Source organism: Ailuropoda melanoleuca, chromosome 16 (genome assembly GCF_002007445.2).
Source record: "Ailuropoda melanoleuca isolate Jingjing chromosome 16, ASM200744v2, whole genome shotgun sequence".
NCBI classification, from domain to species: Eukaryota; Metazoa; Chordata; class Mammalia; order Carnivora; family Ursidae; genus Ailuropoda; species Ailuropoda melanoleuca.
In genome coordinates this window covers 29074102-29097934 of record NC_048233.1, presented here as the reverse complement: position 1 = coordinate 29097934, position 23833 = coordinate 29074102, and positions in this window count along the sequence as shown.

Sequence of the window (23833 nt, the reverse complement as noted above, 5' to 3'; positions counted from 1 at the left end):
TCACACCCACAAAGCTATAGGCTAGTAAGGGAAAAGCTGAGGTGAGTCCCCACCAAACGTCAACCTGAGTGTGCTTGTCAGGAAAACAGTCTTCTCTTCTGCTTCCCCATTGTGTCTGGGTGCCTCTAATCAGTAGAACCTGATTCACATCTGGACCCCTTGCTGCAACCGAGTCTGGAAATGTCATTGATAGTTTTCCAATCTCTCCACAAAGGAGGAGGATGAAAAGCAGGTTCAGAGGACCAATAGAAGCATCTACCATAATCTATCATACCAGGCTATTTGGCCATGATATCAGATTGAAAAATAAGTCTCTACCATGTCCGAGCTCTAAAACTGTGAAGTATTAAGATTAACAAGTCCCCTCAAGGTTGCCTGAATGAACTCTGAGCAACCCGACTCAGGACAATTCATTTGTTTTACCCATTGTTAAGTTCTGATCCTAATTCTATTTACTGTGAGAAGGAGGCAAAGATGAGGAAGAAGGGTTTTTTGCCCTGAATTTCTGTTAGTAAGTTATTGATACATTAATACTTTTTCAAAATAGCAAAGGAAGTTGTTTTCTCCAAGTATAATGAAAAGAGCATAAAGGATATGTGTGATCAAGAGGAGGTCTTCCTGAGGAGTTATAAATACAGTGATACTTTCATCGGGTTTATGTTCCAGCTGCTGAGTGTTTTGTGGAATACTTACTAAATCAGTTACTTGGTTTGTCCTTTGGGTGTTGTTATGATAGAAACTGAGAAATGTCAGCTAGCATCTACTGGGGAAGAGATAGAAGAGGAAGAGAAAACCAGAGAAAATGACCAAGAGTTAGTAACAGAAAAGACCCAGAAAGAGACAAAAAGACCCAGAGAGATATGGAGAGACAAAGGCAGACACATGCACCTCCCTCCCCACGATACAGGTGTGCACACATGTACATAGGCACACATGCACACCCTAACAATAAGGAGTGGGGCAGATGAGAAAAGAGACAGAGAAAGGAGTACACAAAAGCAAATGAGAGAACAAAAGTAAAATCAAGAAGATAAAAATATAAAGATTGAGAAAAATCTTTATAATGCTGAAGCTATGTAAAGAATCAGTACAGCACAGGAACACATTTTAGAGATTTGGGGTTTATTCTTATTGTTTTGTTTCTGCATTGTTTTTTACATTTTTGTTTTGTTGCTAATGAAGAATGTCACATGAACATACGTTCTTGATTATGAAACTAGCTTTTGTCCAGAATTAATTTGGTGAGGTACAAATTTAAGAGATATTGAGAGGAAGTATTTTTTTGAGGTTTTCAAATTTGTAATCCATGCTTCCTTCATCCCATATTTATACTATGTAGATAATGTGAGCACCTGCTTTGCTGTAATAATTTTGGTGTTGAATCATATAAATATTTCCCTTTAGTGTGGTTGAAATTCCAATAAGTCCCTTGATTCAGTTATTTGGGTCATAATTTAAAGTATTATTGCTGATTTTGTACACACATTAATTTATTTTTTCTGACACTTCACTATTTCCTCCAAATTAAAAGAAAATCTTTTAATGAAGAGTATTTTTCAAACAGATTAGTTGGTGAACCATCAAAGACAATTTTATTATTATCAGGAATTACACAGGGTTGTCCATTGTCACCATATTGTTCAACATTGTTTTGAGGTTCAAGCTCATCTAGCAAGACACGAAGAAGAAATAAATGCATAAATATTGGAAAAGAAGAGACAAAATTATCATTACCATTATTATATGTAATCTGATTTAATATCCCCAAAGTATAGAAGATTCAACTAAAATATATATTCAGAATTAAATTAGCTTCCCAGAGACAAGAAAGATTTTAAAAATCAATAGCTTTTCTATATGCTAAAATAACTGGTTAGACATCAAATTGGACATATATTTTATTCATAACTGTGGTAAAAACTACTAAATATCTAGAAATAAATTTAGCAAGAAAGGCATAAGAGCTCTGTGAAAAAAAAATTGCATTAGAGGACATAATGGAAGACCTAAGTGAGTAAAAAAAACATCCAATATTCACAGTAAGACAGAATGTCTTAAAATACTAATCCCGCCTGAATAGATCCATAAACATAGTGAAATCCAAATTAGAATATCAAAGCAGGATTTTGAAACTAAGAAAAACCCAAATGTCAAATGATAAAATAAGTATGAAGAAATTACTGAGAAATGTTTGATAAAAAAGAAGCACAGGGGCGCCTGGGAGGCTCAGTCGTTAAGCGTCTGCCTTCGGCTCAGGGCATGATCCAGGCGTTGTGGGATCGAGTCCCACATCAGGCTCCTCCACTGGGAGCCTGCTTCTTCCTCTCCCACTCCCCCTGCCTGTGTTCCCTCTCTCACTCGCTTTCTCTTTCTGTCAAATAAATAAAATCTTTTAAAAAATAAATAAAATTAAAAAAATAAAAAAGAATCACAAATAGATACATGTCCCACCAAATATAAAAAATATAAAAGCTGCTATTAATCAAAACACTGTGGTATTAGTACAGAAGTAGATGGACCTAGGTATATATAGAAATGCAATATATGATGAAGCTGACATTACAAATAATTTGGGAAAAGATGAGCCATGTAATAAATTGTTCAGGACAACTAATTGTGATTTGGAAAAATTTTAAGTGAATTCATAATCTCTCAACATATATAAAAATATTAAATATTAAAATGCTAATGTAAGCAATATATCTCTTAAAATATATTAGGTTACATCTCTTACAGATAAAACAATATTCTGCAACTTTTTGATGGGTGATTTGGGGAGCATTTCTAAACTCAGAATTAATGAAGAATAAAGAAAAATCTGACAGACTTGACTATATAAAAAGTTAAAACTTTTATATCATGAAAGACTTCATTAGGAAAGTTACCTAAGGGCACCTGGGTGGCTCAGTCAAGTGTCATGATCTCAGGGTCCTGGGATGGAGTCCCATGTCAGTCTCCTTGCTCAGCAGGAAGCCTGCTGCTCCCTCTGCCTGCCGCTTCCCCTGCTTGTGCTCTTTCTCTAGTTCTCTCTCTGTCAAATAAATAAATAAAATCTTTAAAAAAAAAAAAAAAGTTACCTAATGTTAGGCAAGGAGAAAAACACTGTATTACATATCAACAGACAAAAGGCTAATATCCCTGAAGTATAAATAATGGCAATAAATGAATAAGAAAAAGACAAGCAAATGGAAAAATGGGCAAAAAATACTGACTGAAGAACGAGTACAAATGGCTTATAAACATAAGGAGGCTACAACTGAAATAAAAATAAGAGAACAATTTTTGCCTTTGAGAATGGAAAGACTTAAGAAGATAGCATCCAACATTAGCAAGAGTGTTGGGCAACTGGAATTCTCATAATATAAATTAATATAATTTATGGGAAAGTAATTTGTCAAAGAAATTATAAACTGTGTATTCCCTTTAACCTAGCATTTCTTTTCTGGAACTCAAGCCCACAAATCTAATATGAATTACAAAGCAATTACCATAGCACGATTCCTTTTTTGCAACACTATTTGTGCAGTTCTGTGTGTGCATCTGTGTGTTATGTATGTATCTATAGCTAGTTCTGTATAAAAGTAGGACAAGTTTGGGATAAATAGGCACAAATAGGTACTTTGGAAAATATAGTCAAATGGGAGGAAAAGAAGATTTTCATTTCTTTATATATTTTCATTTTAAAAGTAGTGACTGTAAATAGACAAATGGATAAGGAAAATGTGGTATATGTAAACAGTGAAATATTACTCCGCCTTTAAAAAAAAGAAAAGAAGGAAATCCTGTCATTTGTGACAACATGGATGAAACTGGAAGACACAATGGCTAAGTGAAATAAGCCAGACACAGAAAGACAAATACTACATGATCTCACTTAAACATGTGGAAACTAAAAAAAATTGAAACATTCGGTAACAGACTAAGAATGGTGGTTATCAGGAGATGGGGGTGGGGGGAAGGGGAGATACTGATCAAAGGAAACAAATTTTCAGTTGTTAGAGGAATAAGTTCTGGAGACCTAGTGTACAGCATGGAGACTTTGGTTAACGTATCCTTAAAATTCACTGAGACAGTAGACATCAAGTGTTCTCACCACACACATAAAAATGGTAACTATGGGAGGTGATATATATGTTAATTACTTTGATTCTGATAACCATTTTACCATATATACATACAACAAAACATCACATTTACACCTTAAATATATACAATTTCTATTTGTCAAAAATCCATTTAAAATTTTTTAAAGTAGCAAATTTTAGAATAAACAGAATGGTAATTTTAGGTACATCTTTGTGGCTTTTATTTGTAAACTGAACAAAGTATTTGACTTTAAATTATCTCTGTTTCTTTTTATAACAGATGTGATTTTATTCAATTCTCCCACCATATTCTTCAGTTTTCGGCTCTATTTGTCACATCAGTCATTCAATAAATATTTGCTGAACAAATGAATTAATAGCCAGACATTCTCTACCCTTTATCTATCTGTGGACCTCTTTTTCCTTCTTAAATACCATAGCTAGTTTTGATTTCTATTGAGCTGATTTAGCACTAATTATTCATCAGATTTTTCAGTATTATTTTTTAAAATTGCTTTCATCTTCCTGGGGCTTTCGCTACCTCTCAATACCTATGTCCCTTCCACCTCCCACTTCTTCTCCACTCTCGAAATGGGAAGCATGCACTTGTTGGCATATTCTGCCCATGTGCTCCTTTTTTTTTTTTTTAAGATTTATTTTTTTAGAGAGAAAGAGAGATCAGGGGAGGGAGGCAAGGAGGAAGAGGATCTCAAGCAGACTCCGTGCTCAGCTGAGCCTGATGCCAGGCTGGATCCCAAGATCCTGAGGTCATGACCTGAGCCGAAACCAAGAGTAGGATACGGTGTTTAAAGACGGAGCCACCCAGGTGCCCCCATGTGCTCATTTTTAATCATTGATTTAGACATCATATAAGAAATGACTACTTTTCTAAAATTAAAAGACCATTATGTGAAACTGAGGAATTGTTTCTTCCATTTGAAGAATAAATTACTGGGCTCAATCATATGTTTTATTATTCTAGATTAAAAAGAAAATAATTCTTCGGGGCACCTGGGTGGCACAGCGGTTAAGCGTCTGCCTTCAGCTCAGGGTGTGATCCCGGTGTTACGGGATCGAGCCCCACATCAGGCTCCTCTGCTATGAGCCTGCTTCTTCCTCACCCACTCCCCCTGCTTGTGTTCCCTCTCTCACTGGCTGTCTCTATCTCTGTCAAATAAATAAATAAAATCTTTTAAAAAAATAAATAAATAAAAAGAAAATAATTCTTCAGTTAACCAGAGGGGGAAGGATTAATTTCATTGTGAAAATAAAGAAATATATTCCCATAATAAAAGCAAAGTGTGTTGGATCGGCTCAGATTTTTTACAGTGATAATCAAAATGTTCTTTGTTCACAGTCTATATCAAGTCCCTGATTCTCAAGTCTGAAATAATCCATTTGGTTTAGGATGAGTCCCAGTCAAACTGATAATAAAGACTATTAATGCTTCTCTTGATGGTCTGGCTGCCTTTATCTAAGTGACCATCAGAGAGAAAGATTTCATAGATGTAGTTGTGTTGTCATTATTATTGTTTATTGTTTCTAATTACTCTCCCTAAATCATCTAAGGCTAAAAGGAAAAATTAAATAATATTTATTAAGTCCTTTGGAGGTATGAGCTACTCGGTAAATGCTACCTCATTTAATTCTGAAAACATAGTATTAAACAGCCATTTTTATACCCATTTTAAAGATGGGGAAACAAACTTGGGTAGTACTTGACCAAGATCTCACAGCTGGAAATGTTAAATTCAGGACCCAAACTCAGGTCTATCCAACTCTAGAGTTTGTGCTTCTATACCAAAACCACACCCGTGAGGTCTTAAATATTGCTCTCAATCGGAACATTATTACATGAACCTTCAAGTAAGTGTTGCTTTTACCATTTCATATTTCATTACGATCAAATTTCACAATGATAATTTTAAATACAATGAGATTCATTGTTATTTAAAATGTAAATTGGAATCTTAATTACTTCTCTTTTAAGTAGACTTTATTTCTGTCTACAGAAATTCTTTGCCTGTAGGAAAAGATGCATTAAGAAGTGACCAATGCTCTGATACAATTATGTTCATTTGTCTCTGGGGTTTTTCTTAGCATTTTAAAATGAGCTAATAGTGCAAACCAATTAACAAACAAAATGAGATTACATTCAAAATCTGCAAAGCCAAACACATTCCTAGTAAATACAAATATTAATAATTAGGGTTTTAATTAGAATAAACTTTAAACCAAAGGAGGTATGCAAATAAGTATAGCAAGTCAACATCATAGCAAGTAACAATTTTGGCAGAAGATATATAAGTATGAAAGTAAGCTCTGTAAAGTCTTATTACCCTCCCCTTAATCTTACCATCCTTTTAAAAAACCTTTGTTTCCAATTTTGGATACAGGCATCAAGTATCAAAGTTTTCAAACTGAGCCAGCACTGGTTCACACTCAACTTAGCAAACAGCTGTTAAACCACTCCAGGTCTTTGCTAACAACCATCGTGAAGAGGAAACAGAAAATAATGAAGTCAACTGTCTGGAAGTGTTTTCTTCATGTAGAAATGTCTTGATTCTCTCTGGCAAGACTTAGGTCTCCTTACCCTATTTCAGGGGATAACTACTATAACCTTAAGACCCTCAAAAGACACATTCTGGACCTGACATTAAAAAAAAAAAAGTAAAAAGATTGCAACATAATATAAATGAGCAACATAAAATAAATCACATAATTAAGAGGGTGATTATGAATAGTATTGATACTTCTGTGCTCAAACCAGTGACGGAGCCCCTGTTGTGTAAAGTGCAGTCAATGAGAAATTAAGGGAGAAAAATAATGTGTTATCCTAACAAGAAGTCTAATTTGAGACTGAGTATACAGCAATAGGAAAGGCAAACCAGCTAGCTTGTCCATGTGCTATAATAGACAGGCTTTTAAAAATGTATAGGATCAATAGGGCACTGGGAGGAAAGTCCATACAACATAAAACTATGCAGCCATAAGACTAATAAGGGAACTCTTTATGACTAAAATAGAAAAATGTCAAGATAACAATATTAAGAAGAAATAGGATATAAAGCAATGTGTAAAGTATGTAATCATTTTCTTTAAGAAATTTTTTTTAAACTTTAAGAAGGGAAAGACAATATATTTGGATTGTTTTTACATAAAACATCTCTGAAAGGATAACAATGGATAGCTGGGAGGAGAAATGGATACCTGGGTGTGGGACAGAGATTTTTTCATTGTATATTTGTTTATTCATTTTACTTTTTTTAATAATAATATTTTTATTATATTATGTTTATTCATTTTAATAAGCATGTACTGTGACCCAGGAACTCTTAGCTAAAAATTTTCCCTATGGATATAAACATATTCCAAAATGCAAATTCAAAACAATATTCACTATAGCAACATTATTAACAGGAAAAAACTTGAGAAAACCTAAAAGTGCATCAATGGTTAATTGCTTATGTAAATTGTGGTAGATCACCAATATACTGAGTATAATTACCAAGGAAAGGAAAATACCTGTGTACTCTGAATAAAACTGCCCCTCTGTCATCCCAGAAGACTGGCTCCTATTTGCTACCCTCAGGTGAATCTTGGGGAGCCTTTTGATAGTATATTTGGTCATTTGGGGTTTAGAAAGAAAAAAATCCAAGAGAAATACTACACTAGCATGTCAAGAACTTCAAAGGGTCTGACATTTTACCCTACCTGCAAGCTAACAAGTGAGTTTGTTTGCCACAGTTTTAAGGATGCTTGCAGAAGACACAAGACTCCAGATAGAGCACTTTCCTATTCACAGAATGCTAGTGGCCAGAATTTCAGCTTTTTCTTATGCTGGCCCCTGAGATCCAACTCCAAAAGTGTAACCCAAAGGGTCCAGGTGACACCTGCACACACAGTGGGTTGTATTACAGGAGAGGATCTTAGAGCTCAGAGAATGCAAATCTTATAATGGCCAATAACCATGCCTGCCCTTTACTCCAGAGGGAGACACTGCCTCTAGATTCAAAGACTGTAAACAAGTCTGAACTTTGCTCTAGAAGGAGACATTACCTCTATCTTACAAAATTACTTACCACACTCAAATCCTTGAAAAAACAATTCATAACAAAGGTGATCATTGTCTCTATTGAGATGTACATAACTACAAGAGACCTAAGGAGAATTGTCTTCCAACAATATCTACCTCTCATTTCCACACTCTAGTGGATTCTAGTGAATTTTCCAATGAATGTGCCACCATATCAACCACTCTAATTTGGCAAACAGAGACTAGGACCTAATCCAGTAAATTTTTCTTATCCAGTAATAGTCTTAACTAAGACTATCAACGAGACTCTAAGCTCCAGTATAAGGCCAATCTTCAGGATTGACCCCAGTCATGCGCCACTGGTTCCAGGAAATAACCAGCTAAACAAATACCATAAACTATCAGCATCTACATTAGAAATCCAGATGGACTTTGCCTTAAGCTTCAGCATTGACCTCTCTGCTTAGCTGAAGACGTAAATTCAGGTAGAACAAAATATATTTGCACTTTTTTATTCTCCACCTCAGAGCCCCAAAGCAGGAGTCTTAGGCAATTCTCTTATCCATAACAATGCTTTCTAGTGAGTTGAAACTTTGAACACTGAGTTGGTACCATTGATCAGTTTGGTGAAAATAAAAAACAAATTTCATGCTACTTTTTCTAGTTGAAGGACCCTCTCATTGTAGGGTAGCTATCTACAAAGTGAACAAAAATAACAAGTCAGTTATCTTTCTGGGAAGCTCTTCAAAATAACCAGGAGTAACTTCTATTTGGAGGGATAGCTACAGTCAACTATGGGCAACAGGAGTAACTAAAGTTTTTTTTTAAATCCTTGAAAGTGTCTTATGGCCATCTGTAAGATGCAAATCACTATTTGTGGGATAGAAGCGAATTAATACCTGGCTTTCCACACAAGAAGTACATTTCCAGGGGTGCATATGGTACCTTTGGGGAAAAAAGTATTGTTTACATTTTGGGGTTCCCCAAGAGGAGATTACATCAGGCTAGGTACCCAGGTTGACAGCGCCTCCAATATGGCTGTCAGCCAGTTAGTGAGCCTTAAATTTCCCAGTTCAGTTCAAATAATTGAATCTGGTTCTTGTTTTTGGAATGACTGATCAAGGAAGATCAGCCCAACCTGTCCTGTTTATCTAGGCCACCAACCAGGATGGCTCCTATTTCTGAACCTCTCACAGAAATCATCTGTCAGTATCTCTGGATGTTTGCCCACCCTCATTCTCATACCTGTTGCCCAGTTATTTCACTGGATGGACAAATACCACCTGGTTGGTGTAAAGACTTGGGTTTCATTTGTTCCACAGAAAAGTATGGGGAGGAAGAATAGTGAACTCTAAAAGCACAGACTCCAGAACTAGGATGCCTAAATATGGATCCTGATTCTGCCACACTTTTGTTAATATTACCACTGATCTGATCAGAAAAAGAAAATCTTTAAATATTAGGAAGCTGTCAAGCTCACAGTACCACATATGAGTTTCCAAACTCTATAAAGTTTGAAAGTTCACATTTTATCATTGGCAACAAATAGTGTCAGTTGTGTTCCTTGAAGCAACAGACTCACTTTGTTCATTTTTGAGAAAATGTCTGCCAAATTACCAAATCTGAATATAGTTTGTCAGCCAGTCATTTTTTCAAGTAAAAATGTTCCATGAAAAATCAGTTAGTTCAACTCACATATCAATCACACAAGGGCTTTCTTTCAAGACAACCATCATACTACCATATATAGCAGAAGGGCTTGATGAATACTTCCTGCTTTGTCATATAGAATATTAAAATAACGTGTCCTCAAAAGTTGATATTTAGTCAAATTAATCATGTGTACTCCTTTATCAAAGACAATCTTAAGTGAAACTCATTTGGTAATTGACAGGGTTTAGAACACACTGGGCCTAACATGTGGCACTTTGGTGTACTGAATATTTTAAACTGAAGGGATCTGAGAAACAACAGGTGCAAGAAGGACTCTCTCACATCCCCCTTCACCCCTAAAGTAGTTCATAAGACCCTCAAGTGAGATGTGCCCTCGCAATACCTGGAGGAAAGGAGTATCCTTATCTCCAAAAAAGGAAGGATATCCAGGGGAATACAAACAAATAGGCCTTGCTGAATTTTTTACAATGTACTACCCTTAGATCATATCGCTTTGTCCTGTCATGTTTTTCTACAACTTTCCATTCATGAAACCTATTATAAAAATGCTCAGGCCTAGCTACTTCTTCGGGTCTTTATTTCTTTATAAAGACTCCCGTGTCACACAAAAACTAATAAATTTGTATGCTTTCTCCTGTTAATTTCTTTTGTCATTCCAGTTTACAAAGCTCCTGTAAGAACAAAAAAGTTCTTCAGTTTGGTACAGTCTTACAGTTTGGTGCTATAGACCTAATTTGTGCTCAGGACCAGCATTTTTACCTACCATTGTTATGCCCTATTAGTGCAAATGTCAACATAGTGGAAAAGACAAATAACCTTCTCGTACTATTGCAGAACTAGGCTGATCTCATGGAACCTTTAAAGTGTTTTGGAGATCCAGGGATTTGCAGACCACATTTTGAAACTGCCGGTCTCTGTGAACATGATAAACTCCTAAACTAAGGTAAGTACAATGGAAATGGAAAAGCAGGACTGTGAAGCAAATTTTTAAGTAGAACACACAGGACTTAGTGACAAAGTACATGTGAGAAGTATAAAAGAAGGGGTCAATCTTGCTGAAAATTGACTGACTACCTGGTATTAACATAAGAAACAAAAGAAACTGGCAGGAAGATTGAGCAATGGGTCTATTTGTATGAGGTTTTCAAGACTAATTTTTCCTGTAACCAAAGAAATACATGAGAAAATATTTTGTTTAGACACAGTGATCACAAGTGTAGATGAGACGATGACAGACGTTATCATCTAAGCCAGCTGCCAGTGGAACTATGATGACTAGGTTGAAGGAATTATAATTATAAACCTAGAAATAACTAAAAGAGGTGTTTCATCGAATTCCCATGTAGGCATCAATAATAGAAGATTCTAGCTACATTGGAAGTTGGGACTACAACAACAAAAGATAACACCTTTAGTGCAAATACAGGGTCTTTGACATCAGATAGCAAACTTAGCTAAGACATTAGTGAATCTCAACAGAACAAGGGGCATCTTAACAAGGATATGTGGTGTCATTCATTGTCCCTGGAACAAACATTAGCAGTCTCAACATCGGACGCCATACTCCTTGGAATAAGCTTCAAGGATCATCAGTGACATTGGCAGTGAAGCATTCAGTGTCCATCAGCAACAGAGCTACATATGGGGTTTGCAGCAAGAGAATGTCCATCTGAGCCAGAGTAGGAAGAGTGGGGTACATGATAATCAAAGAGCTAGTTCATGGAGAACATGAGAGACTATCTTTGGAGAAAACTCCCAATGCTCTTTGTGAAGAATTTACAGCAGGACTTGTGTTCCCACAGGAATGTAAAAAAAACCAGAGAAATATTGTTCTAATGTATTATTTTTCCTCCCTCAGTGATAAGAGCTAGCAAATGATTGATGATTGGGCATAAACAAAACTTTGACACATGAAAATTAATTTTCTGGTTATTCTTATCTTCCACTGTTACTGGCTTGATCCAAAATTCTATTTTAACAAAGACCTATTTTCTCCAAGAAATGTTGATTTAATTATAAATCAGAAAGTGAAGAAGTTTCCCTTTTTAATAAAAAGTCATTTGCTATGGTTTTATTTTATCCCAAAGACTCCATCTCTGTCTGATCATTAGTGATAACCACATAATCACTACAGAGCCTGGTATTTTTAATATCTATTTTCCACGCTGTGTAATACTAGTATTTGGAAATTTTAAGTTGCTTCATCTTATTTTATGATGTTAAGCTACCCAAAGAATCCCTCTGTTTTACGAAAAATGTAATACATATACACTGGAAAGTTTAGTAACCTGACCATAGCTGAAATACAGTATTTTACTACATGGAGCTTTTAAATGAAGATTTATTAAATGTATTATTTACTATAAGTTACAAAACCCAAGAAGATAATTAAAGAATTCTGAACACAAATATATACTGAGTACTTATAAAATGTTGGTTATCTTCTATTATCTAACAAAAATAGGCCATGAATAGAAATTACCCACCACTCTCCCCCTCACCACTAATGTCCAACCACACTGGCTTTTTTGCCATTCATTAAACATGCCAAACGTATTCCTGCTCAAAAGATTTTGTACTTGTTATTTCCTTTTGTACTGGTTATGAATTTCTGGTAACGAAATACCTCAAAACTTCATGACTTAAAACAATAAACATTTATTATCCCACAGTTTCTGTGGGTCAGAATCTCAGGAGGGCCTTAGGTGGGCACTCTGGCTCAAGGTCTCCTGTGAGATTTCTGTAAGGTGTCCGTTGTGGCCGTCATTCAAAGCTTGACTGAGGGCTCGAGGGTCCACTTTCAATAAAGTTCCTCCTCCTGGCTGTCAAGCTGGTACTGGGTGGGTGTTGGCAGGAGACCCTAGTTCCTTACCGTGTGGCCCTACCCCATACAGTTGCTTGAGCACCCTCATGGGCTCACAGCTGGCTTTCCCCGAAAATGTTCCAGGAGCTCAAGCTGGAAATGGAAATGTCTTTCACATCCTGACTTCAGAATTTGCGTATCATCCCTTCCACTCTAGAATCTGATCACACAGACCAATCCCAATACGTGTGAGAGGGACTACACACGGGCATGAATACTGGGAGGCAAGGATCATTGGGGGTCATCTTGAAGACTGGCTACCACACTCCTCGCCAGTCTTTTTATTTTTTCCTTAGCTCACTTAATTCAGGTGTCTGCTGAAATGTGACCCCCTCAAAAATATCTTTCTACCTAAAAAAGATTCCCCTTGCCCTATTACCTTTTATCCTATTATCCTACATTACTTTATAGCCCTTACCAATGCCTGAAATTATATTATTTATTTCCTTGTGTGTTTATTTTTTAATCATCTATCTAAGCTTCATGACAGGAGAAACTTTGTCTATTCTTGTTCTTAATGCAGACCAATTGTGTAGTACAGTGCCTAACACGGAGTAGGCACACAGTAAATATTTTTGAATGAATGAACGATTTTTGAAGCAGTGGTAATGAATTTACACTCAGCTCTTCATGCTCTTTTACCCCATTTTGTAACTGTACAGAGAGAAATACTAGCAGAAACCTGAAGGATGACAAATCACAGGACTAGAGGTCCATAATATCTCCTTTCAGTGAATTATAGTGTTTGTTAGCAATTAAGCTTTTCATTATTCAATATGAATGATTTTTACCTTTCTAAGTGAAATTTCCAGGATTTATGAAATATTTTAATTATTATATATATTATGAGAAAAGGTAAACAATTTTAAATATTCAAGTATAATAAGCAGTAAGCTATCAGGAGAGAGTATTTGGAAATAACTAGATGAAGAAAGATATTAATTTTGGAACACGCTTAATTTCATTAAACAACACTACTTAAGTATTTAATATTTCTGGTTCTGGTTCATGGAGCTTTTTATTATCTCAATACCTGGTGTACATCTATATCATCATTTTGTCACTGAACTGAATGAAAAAAGAAGTGTGCATGTTTTAAACCAACAAAGGAGAATTCTCTCCACTGAACCTGTTCTCCTACCTGCAACTCTCCAGGAGGCAAATTGCAATTTATTCCTTCCGTGCTAATAAGAATACAATCAAAGTTAAAATCCAATCCTTAAGTTTCATCTAAGATGCTGTATTTTATACTCTGAACCACACACACACACACTGATTAGAAATGTTCTGTCAAATAATCATTTCTGCAAAGTCATTTGCACCTATGCAATTAGGTTATCTTGGCAATAATCTGTTCAGACTAATAGCTCTCACTGCAAATGTAATTATTCCAGCTTTAATCCATTTTAACCGAGTAGGAGAGCAGAAATGGGAGGTCAGTCAGTAAATGAATCTCTGACTCTAAGACCAAAGTAAGCAAAAGGGATGTTCATTCTAAAGTGGATTGCTGAATAATTTCTGGCGTATGATAATAGAATTATAAAAATGGAGAGAATTTTAGAGATTATATAAGCACCTTCCCTAGCCACAGCAGAAGTTTCCCCCACAATATCCAACCCCTGTTTGAACTTCTGCCAGTGTTGGAGGTCTCTCATCTCAAAGTATTTTTAGAAAATCCAGAGTTCAAATGTCGAGCCAAAGTAACTCTCTTTGAAGTTTCCACATTTAGAACCTAGCTCTAGTCCATGAAACATGACAAAATAAAGCTAATCTTTCTGCCACTGGTCAGTCCTTTAAATTAGTGATTCTCAAACCTGCATGCACATTAGAGTCATCTGGGAAGCTTAACTACTAATGCCTAGATCCCAGCAGCAAATTTCTGATTTATCTTGCTGGGGTGTGATTTGGGGATCAAAAGTTTCAGAAGCTCCCCATGTGATTCTAATATGCAGGCAGGTTTGAGAACCACTGTATTTGCAAAGAGGTGTCTCATTCCCAACACTTTAGTCTTCTCTTCCCAAAACGAGTCTTCCCTTTTCCTTCAGTTATTCTTCACATGACCTAATTTCCAGATTCCCTCATCATCTTAGTCCACTGAACATGCTCTACTTTATTGGAGTCAATCCTCACACACAGAACCTAGCAGTTCTCCAGTGGTTTGTCCAGTGCGGGATAAAGTTGCCATGGTGATTTCTTACTCTTTGCAGAATGAATTGCATTTGTGTTTGACTAACTATGTGACACTGGCAGCACGTAGTGAGCCTGCAGTCAACTAAAGCTCTTAATTCTTCTTCATTTGAACTGACACTAGGGGCGCCTGGGTGGCACAGCGGTTAAGCATCTGCCTTCAGCTCAGGGCGTGATCCCAGCGTTATGGGATCGAGCCCCACATCAGGCTCCTCCGCTGTGAGCCTGCTTCTTCCTCTCCCACTCCCCCTGCTTGTGTTCCCTCCCTCACTGGCTATCTCTATCTCTGTCGGATAAATAAATGAAATCTTTAAAAAAAAAAAAAATGAACTGACATTGAACCATGAGTCACCAACCCGAATGTACAAAGGTGATTTTCTGAATTTCCAATTTGTTTTTATCATTTTGTAAGTTTACTTTCATTTGTCCTACCTTATTAATTTTTAAATGAATCATTATTCAATAGCCAGGGCAAAGATTAGGGTAAGGCAAGTAAGGCATTCACCTCAAGGACAAAATTTAAGGGACACCAAAACTCTCAGAAAACGAGACAAATTTTTTCAGCTTTATTGAAGTATAACTGACAAATAAAATTGTATTGTATTTAAAGTATATAATGTGATGATTTCATATATGTATATACTGTGAAAGGATTCCCACTCACATATTTACCTCTTTTTTGGTGAAAACGCTTAAGTTCTCCTCTCTTAGCAAATTTCAATTGTACAATATCGTGTTCTACATTAGATCCTCAGATCTTATTCGTCTTTTAACTGAAGGCTGGCACCCTTTTACCATCCTTCCCCATTTCTCCCACCTCCTAGCCCTGGCAACCACCATTCTACTGTTTCTGAGTTCAATTTTTTTTAGATTCCATATATAAGTGATACAATGTAATATTTGTCTTTGTCTATTTCACTTAGTATAATGCCTTTCAGGTTCATTCACATTGCCACAAATAGCGGGATTTTCTTCTTTGTCATGGATGAATAATATTTCCGTGTATGTATTTGTGTGTGTGTGTGTGTGTGTGTGTGTGTGTGGTGTGTGTTTATATATATACACCACATTTTCTTGCTCCATTCATCCATTGATGAGAACTTAGATTGTTCCATGACTGGGCTACTATAAATAATGCTGCAGTGAACGTGAAAGTACAGATATCTCTTTGAGATAACAAATAACATTTTATTGTGACATTTTTAAAAAAACCAATATCCATGCAAAAAAAATCCATGATAAATAAAATACCAGAATTTTAAATAGACACCCTATTATTTTTTATTTGTTTTATGACCCTGTATTATTACACAATGGGAACAGTCATTTCCAAGCAACCAGGCCAGCCTAGCCATCAAACCCCCATGTGCAGCCCCCCTCATCCCCAGCCTGGTGGGCTTATGAAGGCTGACACTGATATGCAAACAGACTGGACAAATTAGGGCTTTGTATATATACTCATAGTTTTTTGATTACAGAGTTTTTATTACCATTTGGTTCATAATATGGGAGGATATTTTGACAAGTGTATATAGAGGCACACATTTTTCTTTTCATCCCAGGCTCCACAGCACTGCAATAACCATTTGCCTCCACCCCCAGACTTATATCTGTAATTTAATAAACATGACTTTTGTATTTTTGTTCAGACATTGATTATTAATCAGGAAAAATTCGAGTATGAACCTTAGCCCTCTGGTTGAGAAAGCTTGCTCCGATTTAAAAATTGTTCAAACAGTTAAAAATTGGTTTACCTGTAGTCATTTGTTCCACAATTCTCCATCTTCATATTCCTGTACCTAAGAAATGCTCATTATTTACTAAATTGAATTATATATAATCTTAGTATTCAATAAATTAGAATACCTCATTTTACATATAGGCAAAATTGTCAGAAAACTTAGTGTTTTATTTAAAATGTATTGTAATTTTTATTGTCCATACTTTTCATCTACACAGGGAAGAATCACTAATTCTTTCATTTGATTTACTTAGAACAATTACCTGTATAAATGTTTTTTTTCTTCAAATAACAGAATAAAGAGGTGGAAGTTATGGAACATCACATTTTTATGAAGTACAAGAAAGAATCTTCTAACACCCAGGAATGTTCAAACTTAAATGTGAGCTAGTGATTCCCTTGTCACCAGCAGGCTTTCAGCATAAGATGAACACCACTTGCTGTGCATGTCATAGCAAGGAATCAAAAGTGTAAGATGAGGAGCTTGGATTCAATTACTCCAGAGGTCCTTTCCTGCTCTAGAGCTCCGTGATAATACCCCACAATAAGCAGTATTATAGGGCTACCTATAAGTAAAATTTGATTGTTCTTGAAGCTTGATATTGTATGTAACTATGAGTCAAAAAGACATTTGGAAAAGAGCAATGTAATTATTTTCATGATTTCATACCCAAGGGCTAAATAGGCATCTGAATAGTCTCAGTGTCCTTCTAAACAATCACACCCCATTTTGTCTACATTGTGTGGAATCCATCCTACTTTTCTACCTGCATTACCATTCTGAACAGCACATTCTATGGATTTACCACTTATGTGTAAAGTAAAACATCATGTTATTCCATTTGTTCTAAAATTGCTTTTTTCTTACCTCTGAGGGAAAATTAAAAGTCATTTCTATTGTCTCCATATTTCTTTGCATAAACTGAATTGAAAGGTACTAACAAAACTTTGACGACATATTTTACAAAAATATGCTTACAGTGGCCCAAGGAAAAGATAAATGTTTTATTCCATTAGAGCTGAAATACATGTATTTGGCTTCTCTACATGAGCAGTTCTCAACCTGGCTATTCACTAGAATTACCTGGAAAGTTTAAAATACTGACGGCCAGGCTCCACCTCAAGCCAATTAAATCAGAATCTCCTAAGGGAAAAGGAGCCTGGGTAAGAGTATTTGTCAAAGTGTCCCAGTTGTTTTTAATGTGCACCAAGAGTGGAGATACACTGTTACATTCATGTATTGTACTTTCTCTCTCTTTCTCTGGCACAAGTGGAACTTAAAAACAAAAGCCAAAACAGTCAGAGGTTCTCTGCATGTAACCGACTCCACACCAGTAACTGAGACACAGGTGCAATCAGAATATTTTAAGTGCCCAGAGAGGACAGACAGAGTGGCAATCACTGATTTCCAAGAGGCGCTTTCCTCCCTATTTTTAAAACTAGATTGAAAAAAATATATTCTAATTCATTACTTCGGGTTCTTTTTGGTTTTTTGTTTTGTTTTGTTTTGTTTTTACTATAAAACACAACTGAGACATAAGTAGACCTTAATTTGGGACACTTCTAGTATGTCATGGTGCCCTGACTGATTGCTGGTAGGTTATATCCTAGCACCAATACTGTTTAGTCATATAAACTAGTAGCAATAATGCTTTTTAAAGTCTCAGATTATTTTAATTTTAAACCTCAGTTATGGGTCAATCATTCTGATCATTTATTTTAAAATAAGCATTCGATCAAATCTATAGAAGAAACAGATTATAGATTAAAAAGAAAAAGATCTACTAAAGTGTACTGTTTGGAAGACACTCAGGCAAAATGAGATATATACATCAACCTGAACTAAGGAGGAGGGAGTCGGGCTCCGGGACTTCAATGGGAAGGAAAGCAATTCATAGGAAGTTGAAAAGTAGTAAATGTTTGGTAAACAGATGTTTGCTGGGCCGTACAGAAACAACAGAACATAGAGAGGCGCTTCAGCAACCAGACTTTGCTAAATTCCTTCCTCTCTACCACTCCTAGTTCATATTAGAATATAGTTAACCATGGTGATATATCCCTTCCTGAAGTAGGACCTCGAACTAAACACTTTTAGGCAGTTAGGGGAAAGGTCAAAGTTTCTTCCTCAGTCTTTTGGGCCTGGACAGTTTTCAGCTCAAAATAATCCATATGCCAAAGTAGCACGTCATGGGGCGATTTTTCTGAACCACTTTAAGACCAACACTGTTGTTTGAAAAAATAAGGTTAAAAAGTAGCATGAATAGTATAATCCCCCTTTTTCAAATATATATATATATATATATATATATATATCTTTGATATATATTAGTCTTCCATATACACATGGAATATATATCTGAAATATATACACTAAATTGTATATGTAATTTTTTTATTTGTGTACTGTTTATCCCTGAGCTTAGAATTACTGGTGATTTTTAAATTTTTGTTTCAGTTGTTTGTTTTTATTTTATATTTTTTGTACAAACGATGAATTAGTTGTGTGATTTTTTTTAAATTCTTTTTAGAGAGAGAGAGCAAGCAGGGAGGATGGGCAGAAGGAGAGGGAGAGAGAACCTTTATTTTATTTTTTTGTTTATATTCAATTAGCCAACGTATAGTACATCATTCAGTTTTGATATACAGCAATTCGGCAACGTGGCAGGAGACAAAATCAATGCACAGAAATCAGTTGTGTTTCTATACACTAACAATGTGACTGAAGAAAGAGAAATTAAGGAAGAGGGAATCTTAAGTAGTATTCACACCCAGCGCGGAGCTCAATTAGGGGCTTGATCTCCCGACCTGAGATCATGACCTGAGCCCAAATCAAGAGTCGGATGCTTAACTGACTGAACCACAAGGTGTCCCTAGTTAGTTGTGTGATTAAGAAATAACATAGCATTTTATCAATTTATATGGCTTGAACTAACACCAATTTTTCTCTCTTTTTTTTTTAAAGATTTATTTATTTATTTTAGAGGGAGAAAAAGAGAGAGCACTAGCGTGTGGGGCAGAGGGAGAGAGAGAATCTTAAGCAGGCTCCACACTCAGCATGGACCCAACATAGGGCTCGATCTCAGGACCCTAAAATCATCAGCTGTAACCAAGAGTCTGACACTTAACCAACTGCGCCACCTAGGTGCCCCCCACCAATTTTTCTTACGCTGTGGTCGAGATCCAGAAACCTGCTACCACAGAGTACTTTCAAAGGCACAACAAAGCAAAAACTGTTTTAAATCAAATATCCAAGTTCCTCCCTCACCCTATTTCTTGTCTTTTCCTCCTTCATTTCAGGAATGAGAGTTTACATCATTTTTTAGACAACACAAATATTTTGTTGAATTATAAGAGATGAGAGTGACAGTATAGAAATGTCAGGACTGTGTTTAGACAGAGTCTAGAAATACTAAGTTTGTAGTCCAATTCAACCTCTTACTATTTGAGGCTATTCTTTAAAACTAGGCCAAATCTCATCTACTATTGAAGACTTTCAACATAGTCATTAATCTTTCTTTCCTCTGAATTCTTATATATTGTCTCTACAACACAGTTAGACCAATATTGAGTTACACTTTTATTTCACTTTCATGTGTGTAAAACTGCCTTTTATAATGAGAATACAAGCAAATTAAGGGCAAGACTATATCCTACATGAGTCCAACACAACTATTCAATACCTACTTTTCACATTCATGAGTGAAATGGTGTCTTCATGGTGGACTTGCTCAGTTGCACTCAGATTGTGAGAGATCTAAGTCTCGAGCAATCTACTGGCACCTGAAGTTAAATCAGTAATCTGTCACAGTTAAATCAATGATCTGTCACAGAAGCTTAGACCATAGCATGTTTGACAATAATTCCAACTTGTATAATTCATTGTTTTTTATAATAACTATCTCTTCATCTGATCATATGCACATTGCTTAATTAAACAAGAGATGCTTTACCTATGTAGTCCAGATAGCAGACAAAATTTTTTTCAAAGGATGGATTTAGGGGAGGTTTTCCCAAAGTTTGCTTGAGATACATGAGAACATGAAAATACTCCAAAAAATTTATGGTAAAATAAAAACAGAAAATGCTGCGTACTTGGGGTGCCAGTTGATAGAGTATGTAACTTTTGATCTCAGGGTTGTGAACTCAAGCCCCACGTTGGACATAGAACTTACTTTAAAAAAAAAGAAAGAAAGAAAGAAAGAAAGAAAGAAAGAAAGCAAGAAAGAAAGAAAGAAAGAAAGAAAGAAAGAAAGAAAGAAAAAAGAAAAGAAAAGAAAAACAAATGTCCTTATGGGGAAAAAAAATTGAACCTAATTCTCACCTCACAGTATATGCAAAATTAACTCCAAAACAAAAACTAAAAAAAAAAAAAAAGCTTAATACTTTATCCAAGTCTTAGAAATTCATACTGTACATTAATATACTAAGGCTCCTGTGAATTCTCAAAGTGAGTAAACCTGTTTAATTTGGTTTAACCCAGCATTTCCCAGTGAAATCATTTGTTGTATAATATTCAACAACATCTTGCAGAACATACTTTGGGAACCGCTGATTCTAAGATTCAGAATTTCATTTCCTCTTTCTTAAAGGTCTTACCCAAATAGCACACTTTTTCACTGAGCTATCAATATTAAAGGTTATTAGGGTTAATTAAGAAGGATCTTAAATTCATAAGCCTTTGTTGTGTCCAAACTGCTCCTTAAAAATTTGTCAGGCAGAAGACTGTCTTTCAGTGTCTGGAGAACCAAATAAACAATCCATATATTTTAAGGTTCTGAGAAGCAAGGATGATCATTTCATTTACCAGTTACTCTCCCCAGTGCATAGCAAGGCTGCTAACTTTCCGTTCACTAATACGTTTTCTCAGAGGTTCATTCTTTTTCTCTGGTTCAACTGTTAGATCACAATGGTAATACTTTAAAATATTCTCTCTGGGAATGAATCTATTAACACCAAAGGAAGCTTTAGATTATGCACAGTGAGACTGCTTGACAAAAATGAACAATGGAAAAGAACATCAATCCTGATAGAGAACAAAACCTTCTAGCTATGCTTAAAATATTAAAATCTGGTTTGCAGCAGCTTCTGTCCCTCTATGAAAACAGAGAAAGACGGTGAAAGCATAGAGCTGGAATAGGGTTCTGGATGCCATAGTAACAGCATCTTCAGTGATGACATTATGTACCACCTGGTGCTCTCCTGACTAAATTGCAATATTATGTCTCGGTATTCACCAAGGTGGGAAAAAGCCCAGGCATAAAACAGAACAATCACATTAAAGCAACAATTCACCTACAGGTTGGAATAGGATGCATCAATCTTTTTTATATTCCTAATAAGGTCCTTTGTGCTACCAGGTGTTAGCTCCACAGCAAGATTTGTAAGCAAAGCCAAAATTCAAAGTAAAAGAAAAACAGAGAATTATAAATGTGTTAATCACAAACATGCATAGAATACCCCACTGAAATCTAATTATTTCAATAAAAAAAACTTCCCAAACTTATAGTTTATTTAATCAACAGAATGACCACTTTGGAGGAAAATGGAGGAGGACTGGATAAGACCTTGGACTAGATGATCTATCAGGACCTTCATTATATTAAAATGCAATGCTTCTGTGATACAGTCACAGTGTCCCACAACATTAGAACTAAACAACTTACTTGACTTAAGAAAACTCCCGCTTTTCCACCTGAGTAGGGTAAAACCCAGTTCTTCTCCTGTGTGTCTCCTTTACTCTCACATGATTACCATACCCCTGACATTTATAACACCAGAAAGCAACTTTCTGCAACACCAGCTGGGTGTCCTACAGTTTAATTCAATTCTGACACTTCTACCTGGACATAGCATCAGGTCCCAAAGGTTAAGGGCTTGGTCCCACAAGATTCCCCACACATATACACATGAGATGCCAATGGCAAGTCCAGGTTGTCACCTGTGCTTCTGACATGGACTGGCTGTAAATGAGAGGCTCCCATGACCCCCTCCCCAGATTCAATTAATTTGCTAGAGCAACTCACAGAAGTTAGAAAACCAGTTACTTACGTTTAACAGTTTATTAAAGGATTGATAAAGGATAGAGATGAACAGTCCAACGAAGAGATACCTAGGGTGAAGTCTGGGAGGGTCCCAAGCACAGGAGCTTCTGTTCCCATGGAGTTGGGGTACATCACCCTCCTGATACTTGGATGTGTTCACCAACCTGAAAGCTCTCTGAACCCCATAGTACTGGGATTTTTATGGAGACTTCATCACATGGGTATGATGGATCATTAACTCCATTTCCAGCCATTCTCCCTTCTCAAGAGAATGGGGGCAGAGCTGAAAATTCCAAGCTTCTACTCATAGCACAGACTTTCTGGTGACCAGTCCTCATCTACGAGCCATCAAGGTGCCCACTCAGAGTTGCCTTATTAAAACAAAAGATCCTCCAATCACCCAGGGAATTATAAGAGTTTCAAGAGCCCTGTGTCAGAAACCAGGGTCAAAGACTAAACAAAAAATGCTCCGAGTACTCTTATCACTTAGGAAATTACAAGGGTTTCAGGAGCTTTATGCCAGGAACTGGGGGTAGAGACCAATATATGCATTTTCTATTATCTCACACTGCTAAATAAAGGTAATGAAAATTTTCCATTTTGTCATGAAAGAGAAATCCTTTATGTTTTTTAAACCTAGTCAAAAAAAGAAGTTTTATCTAACTGTGGGCCCTAATTCTTTCCTAGACATGTCAATATTTATTCAGTAAACATCTATCCATTGAGAATTTGTTCCATATATAGCGTTGCAAGTGTTATAAAGGATATGTCATCATTGCTGTTCACCAAATATTTCTGGCTCTCTCCTTTCAAAACACATGGTGATTGCACTTTCTGCCTCTTTATGAAGTTAAGTTTGAACGTATAATTTGTTTTGGCCTGTTTGTTTGGCATGTTTAATATGTCATTTGTTTGGGCCAGTGGCATATTACTTCCAAGCAGAAGTTTTAAGTGCATTTGTCATGTTCTCTCACTACCGCTTCCATGATTTTGGAAACACATATCAAAATGAAGTTTCCATTATCCTAGGTCCTTGAGTCACTCCACTGAACAGAGCACCACTGCTGACCCACGTTGGACATGAAATCCAAGACAGAAATAAACTTCTGTGTTACATGACTGAGATTTAAATTGTTACGACAGCATAACCAACCTCTTCTAACTGGTAAGAAAAAAGATAACCACTTTTAAGAGCACTTACTATTT